Source organism: Camelus bactrianus, chromosome 36 (assembly GCF_048773025.1).
Source record: "Camelus bactrianus isolate YW-2024 breed Bactrian camel chromosome 36, ASM4877302v1, whole genome shotgun sequence".
Lineage (NCBI taxonomy): Eukaryota > Metazoa > Chordata > Mammalia > Artiodactyla > Camelidae > Camelus > Camelus bactrianus.
Window position 1 is genome coordinate 3,076,539 of NC_133574.1, and position 19,901 is coordinate 3,096,439.

Below are 19,901 nucleotides of genomic sequence, written 5' to 3' on the forward strand. Positions count from 1 at the left end.
ATAGTGAGACTTAAGTGAATTACAATACCTAATTACTGGCTGTTTTGCTTTTTTAATACTTTGCGGCCATTCAAAATTAGAAACATTTCTAGGAAGCTTTTTGAACATAATCTTTGTGATAATTAACAGTTATTTCTTGAGTGGAAATGCCCCACTATCAGGGGCTTTGTCAGGAGATTTTTAAGTTGCTTATGCAAGAATCTTCTGCAACATACAAGCAACTTACACTAAAAATAATATCCTTGGAAACAGCCTAAATGTCCATCGACAGATGACTGGATAAAGAAGATGTGGTATATTTATACAATGGAATACTACTCAGCCATAAAAATGGCAACATAATGCCATTTGCAGCAACAAGGATGTCCCTGGAGAATGTCATTCTAAGTGAAGTCAAGCCAGAAAGAGAAAGAAAAATGCCATATGAGATCGCTCATATGTGGAATCTAAAAAAAAAAAAAAAAAAAAAAAAAGCCAAATGAACTTAAATATAAAATAGAAATAGATGAATAGACATAGAATACAAACTTGCGGTTGCCAGGGGGGAGGGGGTGGGAAGGGACGACAGGGAGTTTGAAATTTGTAGATACTGACAGGTATACATAGAATGGATAAACAAGATTATACTGCATAGCACAGGGAAATATATACAAGATCTTGTGGTGGCTCATGGAGAAAAAGAATGTGACAATGAATATATGGATGTTCATGTATAACTGAAAAATTGTGCTCTACGCTGGAAATTGACACAATATTGTAAACCGACTATAACTCAATAAAATAAAATTTAAAAATTAATAATAATAATATCCTTGGGTATGCAGTTCTTCATATTGAATTATAGATTTTTTTAATAAGCTGAGATAGTATTAATTTTATGTTGAATAATTGATTCGCTTAAAATCTGATGGTTTTGATGTGTTTAGAATTTTTTAATACAATTGGATATTTTTCATAGGCTGAGTAACTTGGGGGGGAATTCACATTTGCATCCATTGCCTGCTGAGTTCTTCTTCACAGATCTGCCGTGCATCCCGAGGTAATACATGATAACCAACTATTGATCATACATGTTCAATTATTTTTTCCATCTGTTCTCGCACGTTTTTGCATCATGAGCATATTTAAATGACAAACACTCAGAAACTCATTTTGTCTTGGGGTCGATCTCTGTAACTTTGTCCTGCAGGCACACTGTGCCTGAAAGAACCTAAGAGTTTTTGCTTTATTTTCTCCTTCTTTAATATTTGTCTAGAAATATGTGTTAAATTTCCACATCAGAGCCTGAAGTTTCTCTTGAAGCCATGGCTGGAAAAGACGTGAGCGGGCTTTTCTCAGCGTGTTCGTCGCCCCTTCCTTTGTGGGCCTTTTATTTTCCGCCCACTGAAATGTTTATTTTGTGTATGTTCTGGATGGAAAACGGAGGTGAATATGGAAATCTCACTGAAAACACACAGGTTCTTCTCTTACATCACAACTGAAAAGATGACAGCGTGAGCCATCCCCTGCATCACGGCATGGCACTTGGCCTGGCATTCTGGGGACTCGAACACTCATGTAACAAACCGACAAGCAACTCTTCCAAGAGGACCTTCACTTTGAACGCCAGGGCTCTCTGCCTTTTCGCTCCCAAGTGTCTCCAAGTCTTCAAGCTACTAAGAACCCAGGTGCTCCAGCCGGGTCTGCAAAGATGACATCATCTTTCTCTTCTTCTTCTTGTTCTCAGGACACACAGCCCCACACAGGACATCTGGTTGGGCACAGAGTGGATGTACAACCCCTGACTCCAGAATTCCACGAACAAAAACACTGTTTCAGGAAGGGCCTGACTTGCTACACGTTTAGCATCAGAGTCGTTCCTCTTAGTGGAGTTGACTCACACTGCAAAGGATGTTTTGGGACATTCCAGGTGCTAAATGGGACACAACACACTGACTCAGCTTCTTCTGTCCTTAACATGGCAGCTGCTTCTCTTGTCCTGCTAATGATTTTATTTTTTTTTTTCTTTCTTTCTTCCTTATTTAATGAAAACATTCTTAAATGTTCCTGATGTGAGCGATTGCTTTCAGAGGTAAAGAAATGTTAATCACACTGAAGTGACTGGAAAATAAATGACACGATTCATGCATCATGGTTTCTGGAAATCATTCAGTGGGTATTTAATGTGAATTATACCATCTTTTTATATCATTCTATAATCCTTTAGACTGATGTTCGTAATGTCTAAGTGAAGATTTTTATTTTGCCTGCAAATATCTGCAGTTAGACAATAAGATCTTCCTGGCTAAAATGCAAATATGGTCAGAGTTTTTCAGCTCCAGGCGGTAGAGAGATCCCTTGGATGCCAAGGCAGGGTCGAGCTGGCTTCCCAGCCCTGCCTCCGAATGCCACGTGACCTGATCTGGAACCTTAGGACCCCAGGAAGCAGAAGAGTAGAAAAAGCTTGAATGATCTTTAACATTTCCAGATGGAGATGATACATTTAGGAAAAAGGGATGCTTTTCAAAGTCATGCAGAGAATCACGTGGTGTCACATGGCTATTTTATTTGCTTCTAGTGCAGACAACAAAGGTAACATGCAGAGAATCAATTTCCTGATTCCACTGGCAGTTTCCTATAAGCAGAAGTGACATTCAGGTCTCATGGTCCCATCATTTTTCTGTAATCGTTTTATCTCAAGTGCATGCAATCCCCTAAATCTGGACGCCCTCCCTCTGGGAAAACACACCGGGGCATTCCACCTGCACTCCACACCTGAGGTTGTCCAGGCCTGCTCCTTTTAATCAAATGTTAACTCCTTTGTCACGTTTCGACTTCCTTTTCATTTTTTACAGAGAAATTTTAAGAAGTAAATCGAGGCAACATTACCCAGATCCAGCCACCAAACACCCCCCGGGGACACGATCTGGGTTGATCCTACGAAGAAGGTAGGGACACGGCTCCGAGGACAAGGTTGGTCTAACTAAATACACAGTGAATGTCTGCTTCCAACCTTTTTTGAAGCCATTTACAAGAGGAAGCAGGTGTTTTAACGGGCACATCCTCCATCTGCACTGCTGTCCTGGAAGAATGAGGGAGTGTTCTGTACTGCTTGCCCCAGAACAGACATGGCGCGTTCCCTTCAGGACTGGGGGCTTCCAGGGGAAGTGTGGACATGCTCCCTCACTGGCGCTTTCCCTTTCATGGGGCCAGGCTTTCCAGAGTACACTTGTCACAGCTAGACATGAGCAGAGAAAGGGGGACAAAGGCCACATGGCAGGAACTGGGCAGAAAGGAGGGGCCCAGGCCAAATGCAGGAAACCCTACATCACATAAGCACCAGGGGTCCCTGGGCAGAGAAAGAAAAGCAGGAACCTCTGGGCTGATAAGGGGTCACACATTTTTGGGGTGACAAGTGTCTTGGAGGCCAACAAAGAAAAGTGGGGAAAGGCAGGTATTTCCAGTGTCCAAATGTAACCTTTTGCTCATTCTGCCCTCATTTCAATAAAAATATCCTTGCAGGTCAGAAGTCCCCATCATGCACCGATGCCTCGACACCTCCGATCCAGACCAAAAAAATTCCATCTCACTTCAGGAAGGTGGAGTTGGGATTAGGGATCAAAAATCAGGGAATATGACCCCAAAATCTTCCCTTCCCAATGAATATTCCGCCCATTCATGTTTACACCCTGTGTAACCAACTTGCCAAAGAAACTCAAGGCAGCTACTCACCTGAGTCTGCCCGCTCTCCCCTTAAGAGTGTACCATCCATCCTTTAATAAATCCCCACTTTGCTTTCTTAGCCTCTGCATCCTGTCTCTGAATTCTTTCCATGGGGAGGCAACACACTTGGAGCTCCGTGGACCTCTTGTGCAGGTGACTTCTTTCTGAAAGGTCTGTGAGAGGCACTTGGACCCATTTTGCACCAGGGATGGGCGGGAAGTTCTGGGGCTTGCCGTGCTGTGTGTTGGCACATTTGGGTGCTGGTCCCTGAAGGACGGTTTGATTTTGAAGGAATGAGTCAAAGTAGATGTCTCTCCAGCTTCTTCTCTAAAACTAGTATCTCTTCCAAAAATGCATGTCCATTTGGTGAGCGTAGATTACTAAGGGTCTGCCCCAGAGTTTGGAAACAAAGCCCCACTTAATTTCGGGGTTTATTCGTATGTACGTATATATGGGTAAACGCATCTTTTAGGCATTCTTAGGTCTCCTGACAACACTGCTCTGTCTCTGTCCACTTCATTCCATCAAACTCAGCAAGAATAAAATGCTGATGAACATGATTTTTTTTAAGTCTTTGGCTATAGTTCAGTGTTTTTAAAACACATTGGGAAATAGCCCCAAAATATACATTAAATAATAAAACTATTTCAAACTACCCTTCCCAACAAATCTCTGGGTTTTATTAACCAATATTTGAAAGGAGAGAAAAATAGAGAAATGTCTGAGTAGTATGCCATTGTATAAATACACCATGACTTCTTTATCCAGTCATCTGTTGATGGACATTTAGGCTGTTTCCATGTCTTGGCCGTGAACACAGTCCTGCTGTGAACACTGGGGTGCAGGTGTCTTTTTGAATTAGGGTTCCCTCCAGATATACGCCCAGGAGTGGGATTGCTGGATCATATGGCAAGTCTATTTTAAGTCTTTTGAGCAATCTCCATACTTGGTTACTACTCAGCCATAAAAAATAATAAAATAACGCCATTTGCAGCAACGTGGATGGCCCTGGAGAATGTCATTCTAAGTGAAGTCAACCAGAAAGAGAAAGAAAAATACTATATGAGATCACTTATAAGTGGAATCTTAAAAAAAGACAAACAAACTTACTTACAAAACAGAAACAGACTCACAGACAGAGAAAACAAACTTATGGTTACCAGGGGGGAAAGAGAGTGGGAAGAGATAAATTGGGAGTCCGAGATTTGCAAATACTAACTACTAGATGGGTTTTTAAAACTCTTCTGTAGAGCACAGGGAGCTATATTCAATATCCTGTAGTAACCTATAATGAAAAAGAATTGAAAAGGAATGTATGTATGCATGTGCATGACTGGGACATGGTGCTGTGTGCTAGGAAATGACACAACGTTGTAAACTGACTGTACTTCAATAAAAAAATAATAAGATTAAAAAACTCAGAGGGGCTTTTAGATGGCACCCCATTTGAGGCTTTCCGAGAAAGGGAGGCACCCTGTCCCACGTCCCTGCAACATCACACAGAGACTCTGAGCAGTAACCACGAGCAGCTCTTCTGTTCTGCTGGAAAGGAGCCAAACGTGCATCTTTTTTGCACCAAAGGGGATGCAGATTTGGCTTCAGAGCCAGCCAGCGGGGTATTTATTAGCGGTGGGGACAAAGTGACCTCAACAAGAAGGCATCGGAGTTAGCCATCAGAGCCCGAGCTGGAAGAAAGTCATCAGCAGAATCCAGGCAGCTGTCAGCCCGCTGACAGGGGACCACCACGAAGACATGCACCTCCCACCCCCCGGGTACATCACAGGGCAACAGAATTGATCTAGCAAAAAGCTGGCAAAATTAAAACAATGGACAGAAGCTCTTTGTGTAACCAAAGTACTTTCTACCTATGTGACGAGATGCTAGACTGACATTAAAATCATAGGACTGGAGAATATGTGTGGACAAATCAAAGGACACATGACAGATTTAATTCGTAGCCAAGTGTACATGTGTACGCAAATGAAGATATGCAAAGAAATGCACCAGGATACTCACAACGCTTCCCGTCTGGAGATGGGATGAGAGAGTTTTTTCTTGGGGGCTTTCTGTTTATTTCATGGTTTTTTGTTTTTTTTGTTTTGCACAAAGGACACATATTAGGCTAAGTTATGTTGTGGCAAGAAACAGCCATGAATCTCGGTGCCTGAACACCAAGCTGGTGGATTCTCTCCCATGCTCCTCTTGCAGGATGAGGGGGAGGCAAGATGCCACCATCCCAGGTGCCCGTTTCCATGACTCCTGAGACAGGACAGCCGGGATGGGGTAACGTGGGCTCTGGCTCTTCCAGGACCCCCTCCCGTTTCACTGGTCAGGGCCAGTCCCAGCCCCCCGCAGTGAACTGTTTTCCCCCATGACTGAGCAGAGACCCGGCAAGCAGAGATGAACACAAATCACCACTTCCACATCTATCTCTTATCAAATGCAATTTTGTAAAATTTTTCAACAGAACATTTGTAAGAATTTTCCCAGCTGACTTCTCACTAATGCCAAAAAAGTGGGGAGAAAAAAAAATAAACAAACAGGAAACTGAAAGAAAATGTAAAAAACACTTTCAAAAAAATGCTCCAAGTGAAAAAGAGAAAATCAAAATTACAATTTGGAATATTTCAGAACATGACTTAGGTCTTTTTTTTTTTTTTCTCCTAATCGTTGAGCTGTATTCAATTTCACTCTTCTTTAATTGTTTTCATGGCAGTTATTCAGGTTTTTTCTCCATAGATAGGTCCTTAATTTAAATCTTGTTCTCTGGCCTCAATATCGCTATGTCATCCTTTTGCAGACGTTGCTATGGTTGGTCCCAACCCCTGAACTAGGTCCGTGGTCTCCTGCGAGGTGGTGATACTTAACCCTACACAACAGGGAGCCAGCGCGGGATCAGGATGGTCTCTCTGGTCCCAGCTTCCATGCAGACAACCTTCCGGGAGGGTGGCCCTCCCCCCCACCTCTGCACCTGCCACGATGCTCCTCCCTTACCTGTGCTGTCTGCCCCCTACAGGGCTAAGAAGAGAGTGCAGGGTCAGGGGATGCTCCAAAACACCCAGAACCTCGGCCCACCTCCAAGGGATCCCTGCGGGCCACCTCTAGGAATACGCCCCCTCCCCTTCTGTCTGTTAGTTGGAGCTTCTCTGGTCATTTTTCTAAAGGACACCAGCTCGTCTTGCGACTTTGAGTTCATTTAAATAGCTCAGCGTTTTCTCAGCCTTGTGTGAACTCATCTGATTTCATCACATCAACATTAACTTGAATCTAAAATGTGTGAAACGCATTTTTTTCCTAAAATAAGGTGACTTATTTTTAACTGCACTGTCTTTGCTTTAATAAAAAGTATGGAAGAGATATGCTTATTTTTAAGCTGGGCTCAAAAGTTGACATTCTGGTTTGCTGGTGATAAAGCGGAGAAATTTTAGCAGTTTAATATATATATAATATATATCAATCTCATTATGTATATAAAAGATATAAGATATATATTATATTTAATATACTATATATAAAGATACATATTATATTTAATGTAATATAATATATTTAATATAATAGATTAGATTTAATATAATATATAAGGATTATATTTACTTTAATACAATATAACATATAATATATATCAGTCTCATATATATAAAAGATATAAAGATATATATTATATTTTATATAATATATAAAGATACATATTGTATTTAATGTAATATATTTAATATAATAGATTAGATTTAATATAATATATAAGGATTATATTTGATTTAATACAATATAATATATAATATATATCAGTCTCATATACAAAAGATATAAAGATATATATTATATTTAATATAATATATAAAGATACATATTCTATTTAATGTAATATAATATATTTAATATAATATATAATATATTTAATATAACATTTAATATAATATATACAGATTATATTTAATTTAATACAATATAATATATACTATATCAGTCTGATAATATATATAACATAAATATATATTTATTATAATACATGTTTATATATAAAGATATATATAATATATAAAGACATATTTATTTAAATATAGAAATATAATATGTAATATATTTTTATCTCATGTTATGTATCTTCATTTAACTTTATTGCTTTATTTATCAAGGACAAAGTAGAGCCGCATAGCCATCTCGGTATATATTTGGCACAAAATGTTCTATTTCTTTAATGAAATTTGTATTATACCCAAGCGGTTGAAGTGTTTCAGGAGCTCCTTCTGACTCATGCTGAAAGCAAACCAAACACTTAAAGACAGGCAAAATGCTGACAAGAAGCAGGCAGAAAAATGTTTCTATTATTAACAAAGAGTCTGCAGGTGTAAATGAAACCCAAACGGTTGGGAGTTTGTAGACCAGAGTCTTTGTCCTTCTTTGTCATAAATTTATGAATTCAGAAACATCATTTTCCACTACTGGTTCCATGTGGAAACCCTTTCATCACTTCTCAGCTCTATCACCTGTTGTGAAGAGTCACCATGACAACCACATTGTTTGGTACACAAGCAGACCCGGGGCCTCCAGGGAGGGCACTAACCTGCTACGTGGAGAGCCCCACTCCCACAGCTGACAAGGACAGGGCACAACACTACAGGTGCTCATCCTGCCCCTGCCTCCAGCTCACTGCCATTGCTGTCCCAGGGGGCTCCCTCTCCCTGAAATCACACCCCAAATGCCATGATCAAAATTTGCCACCCTGAAATATCTCTTCAGCACGTGAAATATTTCAAGCTGAAAACAATCAAGGTCCCAAAGGCTCAGGAAGAACTCTGATCTTTCCCTTGACACCAAATATAGATAGAGGACCTGTTCCAGAAAAGGGGCTATCTTTGCAGATGAGCAGAGTGTGAACTAGGTGTGTAGACAGGGAGGAACCTAGCACAGTCTCTTAAAATTCCTCTTGGTATCCCATCATCCCTGCCATGTGTACCAAACATTTGCTTTTCCATCTCCATGTGAAGTGCTTTCCTCCACTTTGAAGCCCCAGATCATTATCCCCAACATCCTCTTTTGTCTTTAGCTAAAGAAGGTATTTAAGATGAGGGCTTTGGCCATCTTGGTAAGTTGCTCAGTGTTTCTGGGTCTCTCCCATGTATACACATTATTAAACATGTTTGATTTTCTCCTGTCAGTCTGTCTCACATCAATTTAATGGTTAGACTGGCCAGAAGAACCTAGAAGGATAGAGAAAAATGTCCTCCTCCCTGACCAGTAGCATTGTTTAAATCAGCTCTCCTATTTGACCCATTTAATCTCTTTAAAAATATATTGGCATCAATGCTTTTAATTTCAAGAATCTTTTTCAAGTTCACTATTCATTTCATTGCATTATAGTCTTTTGCCAAGGAGACAATATTCAGAGTCTTTCTTACAGTCACTGAGTAGAAGATGCTTTTAATTGTTTGTTCCCCGAGTTACCTATTTCATCTGAGGTTAGTTTTTCTGTTCATTTGTCTGCATTTTCCCTTTCATATTCCAAATTTGACTGCTGTCTACTTATCCTATGTTCCAAACCAGTGATTGGATCAACAGTGTGGTCCTTGCCTGTGCAGATTACAGGATCAGTTCTCTCACTGATGCCCAAGGGCCAGTGGGCATGATCCTTAGATCTGTCAAGGTCACTAATTATGCCTTGCTTTTCAGTACTGGAAACAGGAGTAACAAGAGAATGAACTCTATATATCTAGAGAGATTGGGATCAATAAATGTTGTTTACATCTCTGTGTAATTTAACATCCTTATAGTCATTATGATACAGGAAAGTGGGGAACAAGAGGAAGGCCATGGCCCAGGTGTTTGGTGAGCCCCTGGGATGCACCTGGGATGAAGGTCCTTGGCTTCTCATAGGAAAGATTTCAAGAGTGAGCCACAGTTGAGTGAAGGTAGATTTATTTAGAGATACATACTGCATAGAGTGCAGGTTGTTTCAGAAGGCAAACAAAAGGCCACAAGTTGTGGGGGTTGGTGCTCAGATTAAAGTCAAAGTAGGTACACACTTCATAGACAGAGTGCAGGCCATCTTCAAAGAGGAGGGAGCAAGAGAAGCCACAAGGTGCAGTGTTACCAGTTTTCATGGGCTCGGTAGCTGCATATGCTAACAAGTGGGAGGACCATTCCAACTACCCTGAGGAAGGGGCCGGGATTCCTAGGAGTTGGGCCACCACCCACTCTTTGACCTTCTATGGTCAGCCTTGGAGTTGCCAAATGGCGCCTGCTGGCATGTTATTTACCATTCTAATACATTACAAGAGCATATAATGAAGCTCAAAGTCTACTAGACGTCAACCCTCCCGCCATCTTGAGCTTCAAGCCACCTGGGGTTTGAATTTTCTGCCGTCCTGGTGTTAACTGGTGGCATTCCCCGAATGGCTGCGACCTGCCCCTTTCCCTCCTGTCTCAGGTGCACACTCCACAGACCAAGTGCGGGCCACCTCAGAAGGCCGAAGAGGCTACAAGGCGTTGGGGTGGGGGGCAGTTAAGGTAAAGGTAGACACATATGCCATAGACAGAGTGCAGGCTATCTCGAAAAGCAAGAGAAAGGCCACAAGCTGTGGGGCTGCTAGTTTTCATGAGCTCGATTACTTCATATGCTAACAAGTGAAGGGGCGGGGATTCCCAGGAACTGGGCCCTGCCTACTTTTTGACCTTTCATGGTCAGCCTCGGAGCTGTCATGGTGCCTGTGGGAGCGCCATTCACCATGCTAATATATTACAATGGGCGTGCAATGAAGCTCAAGGTCTACCAAAGTCAGATCTCCCGCCATCTTGGAACTCAAGGTCTACTGGGGGTTGAATCTTCTGCCATCTTGGTGCGAATGGCTGTATCATTCTCTTCATGGTTCAGCCCTGCCCCCTTCCCTCTGGTCTCAATTACTGCTATTGTTTCCAATGGTCCAAGTTCTGGTGCGACCTGGTCCGCATGAAATGGCCTTCAGCACATCATAAGATCAGCGTATTTACAAAGTGGGTCCAGGCTCAGGTATGTGAGGCTGTTCGTGGAAGGAGAGACTGGACAATCATGAAGGTCAAACACGACCCTCATTCAAAATGCAACCCAAAACCGATCATCCTCTGGTGAGGGTTTTGAGACTGGAAGTTTGCACCTCCATCTGACCAGCATCGGTTGCCTTTTATCCTTCTGTCTCATCAGAATTTGACTGATTGGGTCTCCTTTAAATGAGAAAACAAAGTGAAACTCTTATGTCCAGTGTTGTCATTAATCTGAACCTACCATTTAGAGCGGTGGGGCCAAGCCTTTATCCCAGGTGGGTGTCTGGAACTGCAGACTCCAAGGATGCCCCAAGCATCTTTACTTATATGTTATTCAAAGATACCGAAAACCTCATCTGATCATCAGTGTATCTTTTCTCATTGGCAGGAGTTCTGACAACAGCTCAGCTTTGTCTTTTTTATTTTTCGGTCTTACTCATGGTCTTTGCAATGTCTAGATTTGCCCCAGGATCTGTTCTTTCCTAAAGACTCCAAACCCACATTAGAAGCTTGCTGCAAATAATTGCTTAATTAATTTAGAAATCAGTGTGCTCAGCTTTTGCCTGAGGCCAACTAACTACAGGCAATTGAGCCCCAGAAATAAGTGGAGATGTGGGGCTCTTAGACCCAGATGCTTTAGAGAGAATCATTTCACTAATTTCATGAATTTCCAAGGTCAACGGCCAATTCCTCTGACTGCAGGGAGTTGACTGGGAATTTGCAGTTTCTCAGTGTCTCATGGCGGGGATCAACACTGTACACCAAGCCACTCACATTCAGTCCTCAGGCTTGGATTGGCTCTGTTCGATTTTCCCCATCAATTTGATAGCACCTTCCTTTCTTATGAAAATACTCCAAAATGCTTAGTTTGGTGGTTGCATCCATTATCTTCCAATAGCTGTATAATGGTTTTGAAAAATAGTTTTCCTGGCTTTCTGAACTCTATGTGGAAAGTAATCAACCTGCTATCTTGAATGGTAAACACGTTTGGGAAATTTTAAATTCTCTATAGAAGTAATTTGCTGTTTGCCTTACCTACTTTGTAGCAACATGACTATTACTTTGAGGTAAAGTTTGATTCGTGGGGAGTGGACCAGGTTGCATCCTACACGCCAAGGTGCATGGTGAGAAGAGAAACCAATGTGTTATGAAAAGAGTCTGAGTCACAGACAGGTGGGGTCCTGGTGACCATGAAGAAGACGAAGATTGAGTTATAAACAGGAGACGTGAAGACAGAAGCAAGGGTTCGCAGAAGTAAGAAAAGGCAAAAACGTACACAAAAAAATACAGCAGTGACTTCTTATTCAACCATCAAATCATCCTTTTATTCTCATGGTAGATTTGGTTTGGGTTCAGTTCGGACAACTCTGTTCTGACCTCACTGTACACTTCCACAGCCCAGTCTACACTGGCCACACGTTTCCTCCACGTCCTCCACATCCAGTGACATTTCCTCCCAGTTCAATTCAGCATCACGCTTCTCCAGGCTCTCCCTTGACATGGGTATAAACCACAACAATTCCATCGCTAGCATCCAAAATCCTGTTTCCATATACAGTCTCACAGTCTGTCACAATAAGATGACTTTTCAGCTCGGTGGAACTTCTAAAATCCTCATGAAAAATAAACAAAATGACATATTTCCTGTTTCTCGGGCTCTCAGTGTTAATTCCTTTCTCTCTTTGCCCAAGATAAATTCAACGATCAATTACTTTTGTCCCTGGTCCTATTGGCACTCAGCCTGGCATCAATAATTACATATCTGAAGGTAACAAAATAAAAAATATATTTATTCAGAAAAGATTTAGTCTTCAAAAACGTTATATGTGGGTACAAAAAAATTCCTAATGCTTTGCAAACATGTGTGGAATATAAGACACATATGGGAAAGTTTACAATTATAATGTACAGCTCAGCGACTTAGCAATTGGAAACTTACCCATGGAAACAACAGCCAAGTTAAGTAATAAAAGATTTCCAGGACCTCAGAAGCCCCAAGTTACCCTGTCCACAGCCATCACCTTTCTTCCTCCCAAATGCAACCATCACCTTAGAAGTTCTAAAATGATAGCTTCGTTTCATTAATTTTTGAAATTTATATGAAAGGACTCACACATTCCGCATTTTGGTACCCTGTGAGTGACTTTTGATGGAGCACGGCTCCTCCCCGGACAGGTAGTTTGCAAAAAGGCATGTTACAAACAGTGAAGGCAGGAGCTGAAATCTCTTACAGGTTCAGCTTTGGGTCTCAACTGCATTCTCTTGGGTGTGGCATCAGGCTTTGCCTAGTGGTGGGAAGCTTGGCAAAAATAAATTCCCCATCCATTCTGTCCCATCACAGAGACCATGTAATTGGGCTGGACTTAGCCATGTATTAAATAAACCTTAAAAAATTTAAAATAAAATATATAAAATAGATGTATTGGAAACATAAATACACTTATCTCAGCCTAGATACAATTTTAGCCACATTCTGTCAGTTTAGAAAGAGTTACTATTTTTCTGCTTGACTGTTTCAGTCTCTGGGAACACACTTTTTGTTCACTTGTTTGCTGGTTTGTTTGTTTGTTTGTTTTTCTTCATCATGACTTTGAATTCATGTCCATTGCATTATAACAATTTTCATGCCCAGAATCATACCTGAGATTTGCATCCAGTTGTTTTTTCAGGACACAGTAAGCAAGTGGAGAAATGAACAATATTTTATTCATAATTATTCCTAAGTGACTATAAGTGTATCTATGTTATTAGCTCTTAATAAATAATTGTTGAATACTGATGATGTTAAATTACTACATGAATTAGATATGGGATTAAAAGTTATAACAAAGGAAGCTTTGTGATGGATGGGATTAAACTTAATACTTACTTTAACAGCATGTGTTATGGTGTTTCTCTTATTCGACTCATTGTGGAAACTTTGGAAATTCCAAACACACAAAAAAAAGAAGAAAAAATCCACAGTTTTGTCATTCAGATAATCACAGTTAAATTTTGATGGATTGTTTGCCGTCTTCATTTTTATCAATACCTCTGTTTTTTAAAGAACACATATATCTGCATTCTAAATTTTGTCCTTGTGTCTCACAAGTGAAAAAAATCAATTTAGATTTTTTTCCATGCACTATGGAAAAAAAACTTTCCATTAGAAATTTACAAAAGTGTATCTCAAATAGCACAATTTTCTCAAATTATAAAGTTAATAAAAATTCTCATATAATTTGCTTTTAACATCTTTTGTTATATTTTGAAAAGAAAAGTGACAAGGAACATATGTATGTTCACGTATAACTGAAAAATTTTGCTCTACACTGGAATTTGATGCAACATTGTAAACTGACTATAACTCAATAAAATACAGTTAAAAATAAAATAAAGTAATAATTTACTGTTTTGTGTAATGTTGTCATCAATATTGTTTCATTAAAGCTGCTTGTTCACCAAAGTTATTATTTGTTTTTTGGATAAGTTATGTGAAATGGGATGACTGAGCAATGGGCTGTGTTATAGTATGTGAATTAAAAGGTGGGGAGGGATAAATGTTAATTTGTATTTAAAAATACAAACTTATTTAGGATATCCTTATACTGGTCGATTTTCTGAGATACATCTTCTAAAGTTCTTTGATTTATGGGGCATTTATATCAATGTGTGTATGTTGCTTTTCATGATTGCTTATAATTTGTCTTTGAGTTTATAATCAAGATTTGCCTTACTGTTTTGACTTCAAACACAATGCGCCATAGCTTAGAAGTCAGAAGCCAGAAAAATTATTAAATCTATAAGGATGCTAAATAATTTTAAATTAATATGCCAGGAGTCATAAAATACGCAAAATGTCAATGATCCCACTGTATCTTACGTGAAATAGCTCATAATTGATTTGACCGTGAAAAACTCAGATCACAGTACGGGACACCTCTACGTGACTTTACTTTATCCCAAAATCCAAATAATCCATGAGCATTCCGTTTACTTCATATTCTCACTAACACTGGTTGTATCTGTATTTACAGCTGTAGCCATTTGTGTGTGTGTATATCTTATTGAGAGTTTAATTTGCATTTTCTCACGAAACACGATACATTTTTGTCATTTTAATGAGGTGCCTCGGCATGTAATTTGCCCATATTTCTTTTTAGTTTTCTCCATTTTTGTTGTTGCTGTGTTGTGTATATTCTGGGTTCGACTTTTTTGGTTGGATATATGTATAAAAGTAATTTATTCCACTCGGTGGCTTAATTTCGAATTTGTTACTGATGAATTCTTAAGAAGCAAGACCCTTGCTTGGATGGGACCCAGTTGGTCGGTCTTTTTCATTATAGTTAATGCCTTTTGCATCCTTTGAAGAAATCTCTTCCCATTCCTCAGTCAATACAATGTAACCTTTATTGTTTATGTGATATTTGTTAATATTATATTTATTATATTAAATACTATATGTCATTTATTATAAAGCTCTAAGCTTTATTTTGTCTTTCACATTCAGATCCACAGACAGCCATGGAGAGAGTTTCGTGTAACTCTGTAAGGCGGACGCAAAGTTATTTGAAGTTATTCTTTTTCCATCAATATGATCTCAGTTTCCTCTGACTAAATTAACAGACGCAATATTTCATAAGTCAACTGTGAATTCACTGAACTAATATAGGATTATCAATGCTTAGAGTAAATTTAGTGATATTTAATTCAAATGACGTCTCATTTCTTCAACTTTCACAATGACTACTGGCTTCTAAATTGCCATTATCCTTTGGTTTCTTTCTTTGGAAAAATAAGTTAATCTTCTTTGTTAATTATAAGCAATTATGAGAAGCAACATAGTCATACTGACATAAATGCGCTCAAAGCAAATAACATTAGAAAATATATTACGTAAAATTGACTCTTATAAAGAAGCCATCGAGAAGTGTCCATTTGCAGACACCAATAAGCACTGTATTTTAAATTTTTCCATGTACTATTAATGTCGTCTTTGTTTTTCCTTAGCCATCCCACATCTTATAATTTATCCAAAAACACTTCAATGTACACACTGTCTTCCCTAAAAGTTATACAAGCTGATATTAATAATAAGTTTTAAAAATCAGCTTTAATATAAAAATCCTTACAAAGGAAGTATATAAATCCCATTAAAACGATGTCAAAAAAGAGCATTCAGTATTTTTGGGGGGGGTGAATTGAGGAAATTTTATATTTATAATTTAACACCATTTTACTAAAATTTTATAAGTGGAAATTGTCAAATGTCACCACGCTACAGATTTCACAAAGAGCCGAAGACACAAAAACTTAACCATTTTCTGAGGATTTACTGAGCACGAAGGATGAAATTGAGGCGTGACTCCAGCCGTCCAATATTAGTTATGGTGGAATTTGGGGCCCTTCAGCTGTTATGAGTGAAAAACATTAGAATTATGTGAATCAACATAAAATTTGCAGTGCAGAAACGCCATGTGTGTCGCTTCTAGAAAAAGTTAAGAATGTACGTAAAAAGAACGTCCTTTAAAACTTCGCATGATTATCTCTGAGCGATAGATAATGGACAGTTTTTATTTTCTTCTTTGTATTTATCTGGTTTATTTAATGTTTTATATTTTATAAATAAATATGTATTTATCAATATATGGCATTATTTTGATAGCATAAATTTCCATTGTATTTATAACAGACTACTTCTGTATTATAATTTATTTTAAAAAAAAAAAACCTGTTGTTAAAATAAATACTTAATTGTCTTCTCAATTTTTTTCAGTTTTTTAAAAGCAAAACATATTCTTCCCATATGACCCAGTCATGATGCTCCCAAACACTGGAAGCAACCACGATGTCATTTAATATGTGAATAAATGCCTATGATACAACATACAATAGATTTTACTCAGAAATAAAAAGGAATGAGCTATAAAAGTATGGAAATTCATGAATGCAATATACAGTGTGAGAAATATTTTCAATAATAATTTAATATCTTTGGATGATTTTTTTTCCCTTTTTCTCTTATTTTGTATACAAGATGTTGAATGTTCAGTAAACTTATTGGGGTCATTTCATGATGTATGTAAGTCAAATCATTATGCTGTACACCTTAAACTCATACAGTGCCGTATCTCAATCACATCTCAATAAAACTGGAGGGAAAAAGACCTAGATGAAATAGAAATGCTTATCGCGAAGCTGAAGCAGCCATCTGAGAGGCTGCAAAGTCCAGGATTTCAATTATCTGTCAGATCAGTTGTTGCCAAGGGTTCAGGTGAGGGGGACTGAATAGGAGAAAGACGGGGGGGTTTTAGTTTGGGGAAATTATTCTGTAGGCCAGTGTAGCGATGAATGAAACATACTAAGCGTTTGCTTAAAACTCATAGAACTTTACAAAATGAAGATTAATCTTAATGTATGTACATTTTGGGGGAGAAAAAAAGTCATTTAGGAGGTCAGGGATCCCAGGATGGAGTGCACAATGTGTCAAAAAAAATATTAAATGTATTACGACTGTATAAGACAACCTCACTGAAGGGGGGTGGGGAGAGGTGTTGACTTAAGGATCTTTGGAAATCAATGGTGTGTGTAACACTAAAGGCAAAGAGAATTACACATAGCACCCGTATTTTAGTTGATAAAATTGTTTCCCACAGTGTACAGGTTAACAGTTCTGGAACCACGACATGCGTGCTAGAATTGAACCATTGAGTCAATGGATGGCAGACGGTGGAGGCCAACTCCTAATGGTTGGAGTTGGTGGTTACCAGAAGGTGGAAGAGGACACTACAGTGATTCATATGTTAAAGACTAGAGTCAGAGACATCCGCAAGGACACATGTTTAGCTTGCTCTAAATACATATGGTTAAATATAGAAATAGTATTGATATGTGCATATGCGTGGGTCAGTGTACATACATTCTGCTCTGTCAGCCAGAGGGCCTGGAGGCAGACCCCGGTAGCAACATCTGGCATCGAGATTTGTGCTTTATATCGTTCTTCAGTAAAAGAACCGGAGCCTTGGAGAGATCGCTGGTTATCAGAGAGCAGAAAATACACAGTGAATCTTCTAGAAACTTGCAGTGCTAGAAAGTAAGGGAACGATTTTCAAGAAAAACACTCAAAAATGGAGGCATGTCAAAGGAACAAAGGAGACACCAACTAAAAGCTCGAAGCCAGATAATCTGTGCTACAAAATAATTAAAATGGTAGATATGATATCAGTCAGCCCAACCTGACACACACAAATGATACAATTCTGTATAAAAATGATACTTCCTGATACACTCAAATCAATGAGTCTATACTGAGATGGACAAATAATACAATTGCATTTACAAATGACATTTACTGATGTACGCAGATCAGAAAGCCCACACTGTTATACACAAATGATACAATTTCATATAAAAATGATGCTTAATTGATACATACAAAGCAATGAGTCTACACTGAGATGGACAAATGATACAATTGCATTTACAAATGACACTTACTGATGTACGCAGATCAGAAAGCCCACACTGTTATACACAAATGATACAACTTCATATAAAAATGATGCTTAATTGATACATACAAAGCAATGAGTCTACACTGAGATGGACAAATGATACAATTGCATTTACAAATGACACTTACTGATGTACGCAGATCAGAAAGCCCACACTGTTATACACAAATGATACAATTTCATATAAAAATGATGCTTAATTGATACATACAAAGCAATGAGTCTATCTGATAAGTACAAATGATACAATTGTATTTAAAAATGACACTTACTGATATATGCAAAGCAGTGAGTCCATGCTGATATATATACAGATGATGGTGTAGACACATTAATTGGAGAGAACAGACCGCTCGTGTGGACAGAAAAACTGAAAATAGCTGATGTGCATGATGGAGGCAAAGCATAACTCTCCACCCTTGATGTGTGGGGCGGCACAGGCTGACTTCCCTCCACCGAGCACAGCGTGGACAAAGAGGGAAAAGATCGCAGTGGAGAGATCCGAGACACACTTCCTCAGACAGGTGATCAAAAACAGTGATGCCCTGACGCGAGTACGTGCCCTTGACATGATGTAATGCAAATGGCTCCATTCTCTCTGATCGCCACTCCAAAACACACAAACCCAGTCTAACCAAGAGGCACATGTTCGCTAAACCCCAGCAGAAGGGCGTTCTGCAAAGCACCTGCTCAGTCTTCCGCAAACTGTCGAGGACATAAAAACCAAGATTAATTTGATAAACTGTCACAACCAAGAAGAACCAGGGGCTTTGAGTATTAAACATAACGTGGAATCATGGTTGGGGTCCAGGAATAGAAAAAAAAAAAAACTTTAGATTAAAAACTAGGGTAATCGGAATAAGGTATGGATTTCGATGAATGATGCATCAATACTGAGTCTTCTTAATTTTTTTTATTTTTTTATTGACATATAGTCAGTTGCAAGGTGTCAATGTCTGCTGTACAGCATCGTGTTTCAGTCACATATGTACATGCAGAGATTCATTTTCATACCCGTTACATGATAGGTTACTACAAGATATTGGATATAGCTCCCTGTTCTCTACAGTACAAACTTGCAGTTTATCTATTTTATATATAGTAGGGTGTATCTGCAAATCTCAAACTCCCAATTTATTCCCTCCCCACCCCATTTTCCCCTGATAACCATAAGATTGTTTCCTATGTCTGTAAGCCTGTTTCTGTTTTGTAGATGCGTTCAATCGTGTCTTCTTTTTTCTTCTCTTTTTAGATTCCACATGGCCAATAGGCACATGAAAAAATGCTCAATATCGCTAATTATCAGAGAAAAATAGATCAAAACCACAAAGAAGTATCCCCTCACAGCAGTCAGAAAGGCCATCATTCAAGTTCACAATCAGTATTGATTCTTAATTGCTAGACACGTACCACATCTGTGTAAGGTGTTATAATATTAAGCAAAATGGGTGCCAATTTTATTGGAATTCTCTGTACCATGTTTATAGTTTTTCTGTGCATCTAAAAATATATTAAAATAAAATTTGTTTAAAAAATATATATGTATTCCTATCGAAAATTTTCTTTCACTAAATTTTGTAAACCTACATTTAAGTCATGGTTAAGGGTCATTAATATGAAACACCAAATATTCAAAATTGTTTATTAAGGACAAAGATGAAACATACAGTGAAATATATATGAATA